Source organism: Sceloporus undulatus, chromosome 7, assembly GCF_019175285.1.
Source record: "Sceloporus undulatus isolate JIND9_A2432 ecotype Alabama chromosome 7, SceUnd_v1.1, whole genome shotgun sequence".
Classification (NCBI taxonomy): Eukaryota; Metazoa; Chordata; class Lepidosauria; order Squamata; family Phrynosomatidae; genus Sceloporus; species Sceloporus undulatus.
This window is the reverse complement of record NC_056528.1, coordinates 9,554,959-9,559,463: the sequence shown is the minus strand read 5'-3', so window position 1 is coordinate 9,559,463 and position 4,505 is coordinate 9,554,959. Positions and strand designations below refer to the sequence as shown.

Below are 4,505 nucleotides of genomic sequence, written 5' to 3'. Positions count from 1 at the left end.
ACACACAAACACACACACACCCCAAGGCATGCGCGCTTTGTCGCCTCCTAAAAATAGACCTTTGTCTATGAAGAAATTCCAACCCGCAAAGGCAATTGTTCAGAGCCTCTGAGGAAAGTGGTGTGCGTTGTTGTGACCAGAACACAAGAGGTAAATTAATGCAATATTAAAGGCCTGTATTAAAAGCCCAGAGCATCCCACAGTTGCAACTCTTTGCGGGTTCTTAGTCTAAGAGTTGGTTGCTGTTGTTGTTGTTGTTTGTCAATGAGAGGAGAAAGGCTCTCTTAAATTCAAATTCCTTGTGTGTAATTTGGATGTGAATGCCATTTACAGCTCTTAGTTTTATGCACACTCAACTTGACTTTCTTTTACTCTAACTTGCACATAATTTGGATATGCATCACATTTGCGCTTCGTACTTTCATGCACTCTAAATATGAATTTCTTGTAATGTAACTTGCGTGTAACTTGGATATGCATGCCATTTGCAGTTCTTGCTTTTATATACTCTCAATATGATTTTCTTGTTACATGTGTAAGTTACATGTAACTTGCATGTAATTTGGTTATATGCGTATCATTTGCGGGTTTTTTATGCACTCTCAATATGAATTTCTTGTAATGCAACTTGCACGTAGTTTGGATATGCATATCATTTGCGCTTCTGACTTTTATGCACTCAGTATGAATTTCACGTAAGGCAACTTGCATGTAATTTGGTTGTGAGTGTCATTTGCACTTCTTACTTTTATGTACTCTCAGTATGAATTTGTACAGTTTACTATTTTCACTGTTTTGTTTTAACTTATAAATTGCTTTGGGTCCTTTCTTTCTAATAAAGAAAGAAAGAAAGATAGATAGAAAGAAATACTTATCGGTGAAACCTTGGAATGGTGAAGGAATCTGCAGACGTACAGCCGTTTTGCTCCGACACGTAAGCCTCTGTGGATCCTCTACAAGGAGGAAGGTGGGTTATAAAACCAACAAATAATGAATTTCACCAGTTCAAGCGCAGACTCACAGCTCGCACGCTTTAGCTGCGTCGCTTGACCATTGTGGTGATGGTTCAGTGGTCCTCTGTGGCCCGATCTAAGTCTCTCCCCTGTTCTCTTTTGCAGATGTCCGGTGGGATCTTCTCCCCCTTGGAGAACCTCTGCGACCTGGACAATGCCAACTGCCACCCGCTGGTGTGTTTCCTGTGCCATGAGCAGTATGAGCATCCATGCCTCCTCGACTGCTACCACAACTTCTGCGCCAGCTGCCTGCGGGGAAGAGCCATCGACAGCCGCCTGACCTGCCCTCTCTGTGGGTAAGGGACCCTCTTCGATAACACGATGGAGGGCCCCAAAGCGATCCATTCTCCGTCGCTGGCTGCAGAATATACTGTATATACCAGTGATGGCGAACCTATGGCATGCGTGCCAGAGGTGGCACTCAGAGCCCTCTCTGTGGGCACAGGTGCCATCGCCCCAGCACAGAGTTTGCCAGAGTTTGTTACTAGAAAGCCAGAGGGACATGGCACTTTGCAATAAATAAGTGGGTTTTGGGTTGCAGTTTGGACACTCGGCCCGTAAAAGGTTCACCATCACTGGTATATACTCATGTGTAGAAATTTAGGCTAAAAAATTGACCCCCAAAAAACCTGAGTTGACTTATCTATGGGTCAATGGAAGTAGTGGACAGTGCGCCCATGTTATATGCAGGCGAGCTATACGTGGCTTTGAGCATATGTGCAAAGCCGTGCGGGAGCACGAGGGGTGCGCAGGGTGGTGTATCCCATTCAGATGAATGGGGTGTGGACGCGCCGCCGCATCCACAAGCCCCATTCACTTGATTGCGCATGCATGGTATTTAGCTTACGCCGGGGGGGGGGGGGGGTGTGTGGAACGAATCCCCTGCATAAGCCAAGGGCGCACTGTATTTTAACACATATATATGGTGGAACGCAAGGGTTTACTCTGCCCTGGAGGCACTGACTCCCTTCTACTCTCTTAGCCATCCAGCCTTGAATATGGGCACAAATAGTTTTGTCTGCTGGGATTTCGTAAGTTCTTTGGCACTGTTTTCCTTTACTTCATCCTTTACATCCTTCAATACGTTTTACTCACGACATCCATGACTCATATTCAAATCCAGAATCTTGGCCCCAAAACTTGCCCTTGAATTATATACGTGGTTGACTTATAGTCAAGTATATTATACAGTAATCCAGTTTGACACCGTTTTAATTGCCCATGGCTCAATGCTATGGGATTGTGGGGATTTGTCGTTTGCTGTGGTGCCACAGTACACTGGCAGAGAAGGCGGAAGGTCTCACAAATCTACATTCCCCAGAATTTCCTAGCATTGAACCAGGGCTGTTACAAGCGGTCTCAAACTGGATTATTTCCGCAGTGTGTTTTGGATCTCTCTCTTTGTTCCCTTGGGTGCCCCAGAGAGGGAATTCAGGGATTACTGGGACCGGCAGACATCCTAAAAAAAAGGAAAGCGGCATTTGGACAGGTGCCGGGTTTTGTCTTTCTCCATAAGACCCCCTTCGTCATGTTCCTCTGTAGCTGCCCAAGGCCTCTGGGTTTCTGCAATTCGTTGATACGATCCGCAGAGTTTAGCACTTTCCAGACCTCAAATTTTCTAGCCTTGCAACAACTCCAGACCTATTTAAAAATAGAGAATGAGGCACCTAAAGCAAAGTGACCCTCTTTGCAAAGAAGAGGTCTAGTTGTGAACAATTCACAACATCTCACTCTCTGCAATGCTAGAAATTTGGGGACTGGAGGATATTGAATGGTTTTAGTTAGTTGGAGGTCACTGCTCTCCATTTTGGCCCCTTTGCCAAAGATGCATGCTGGGTTTCTCTCCTGTTTCACTGGTTTATGCTTTTCCATTCTGGTCCAATGGGAAAGGCAAAGTCTCTTTCACACACACAACACACACTTTCTGTCTGGTCTTGTGTGAAATACGAAGCCTGGCTCGCACAATAGGCTCCGAATGCCATCGGCTGCCAGGCAGAAAGCTTCCACTTTTAGCTCCGGTGGGTCACACTCACAACTCAGCAAGGCAGTGTGAGGGTTGTGTGTGTGTTTGTGTAAGACTCCCTCCAAAAGTCAAGTCAAGGCATGCAGCAGGTGGGGCTGCCGTTGTCGTCGTCGTATGCCCCCAAGTCATTTCAGACTTATGGAAACTTATGCAGGCGAATAGTCACATAGACCGAAAAACCCACAAAATACTATGGATGCTGGCTGTGAAAACCTTTGACTTCACATCTTCAGAGAGTGTTTGCCATTGCATTCCTCTGAGGTTGTGAGGATGTGGCTTGTCCAATGTCGCCCAGTGGGTTTCATAGCCAAGCAGGAATTGAACCCAGGTCTCCAGAGTATGAGTAAACAGTGGAAGTTGCTTCAGGATAAACACATTGGCTGGACCATCCTGGGCAAAAATGGAGGCAAAGGACTAGAGCTCCCATCGCTCTCCACAAACAGCACTGTGTTGTCGTCCTTTGCAGCCACCAATCTGTGGTGAAAGGGAACGGTTTGCCCCCGGAGGATCGGCTTCTGAAGTTCCTGGTGGACAGTTCTGGGGACTGCGAAGAGGAGGTCCAGTGCGCCAACTGCGATCTGCAAAGCACGAAACAGGTACGCAAAGCAGAGCCAGGGCCACTTTCTTTGGCCAGGGGTCTCAATGCGGCATGCAGGCTAGCAGAGCTTAGAAATGTCCTTTCTTTAAAAGTAATGGCTAGATGGAGCCTCCATGTCTCCATGCCTCCAAAGGCAGTCTACCACAATGTCAGCTTCAAAAGGGAGCGAGGAAACGGCAAAAGTTTGTTGCCCCTGAATATCCCTTTATGCTCGCTAGGGTTCAATCCGCACTGCAGAATTAATGCAGTTTGACACCGCCGTGGCTCAAGGCTATGCAATCCTGGGATCTGTAGTTTCACGTTATATTTAGCCTCCTCTGTCAGAGAGCGCTGGTGCCACAACAAACTACACATCCCACAATGACATAGGAAGCAGCCGCGGCAATTAAAAAGGTGTCAAATTGGATTATTTAAGCAGTGCAGATTAGATCTAGGGGATATATATATATATATTGCAAAATGCAGCAAAGATGCCACCCTCTGAAGCTATTTGAAAGCTTTGGGTTGCCAAAAAATAAAGTATTCCCCCCCCCCCAAAAGTAGTTTGGACCCCTGGTGTCCTGATGGGCCACAAAAAATGGCGCACTGTGTCCCATGCGCTGTGCTTTGACCACCCATTTTGGAGGACCACGGAGAAAAACGTTTTGCTAGCCTATGTTGGGATGGAGATGAAGAAGGCGAGGGTCTTGCCTGAATACCCTTTTCCTCCTCTTAGGATTTGGATGCCATGTATTTCTGCAACACTTGCAACCAGCCCCTCTGTGCCAAATGTCGGGAGGAGACCCACAAGGCCCGCATGTTCTCCCGCCACGAGATCGTCTCCATCACCAAGCGCACCAAAGACATCCACAAGAAATGCCGTGAGTTCAGA

At 46.8% G+C, this 4,505-nt stretch overlaps 1 protein-coding gene across 1 annotated transcript in view; it reads right to left on the bottom strand.

Moving 5' to 3' along the window:
• Window positions 1-4,505, bottom strand: part of LOC121936914 (arylacetamide deacetylase-like 4) — a 23,673-nt gene that overhangs the window by 16,789 nt on the left and 2,379 nt on the right. The window lies entirely within an intron of this gene.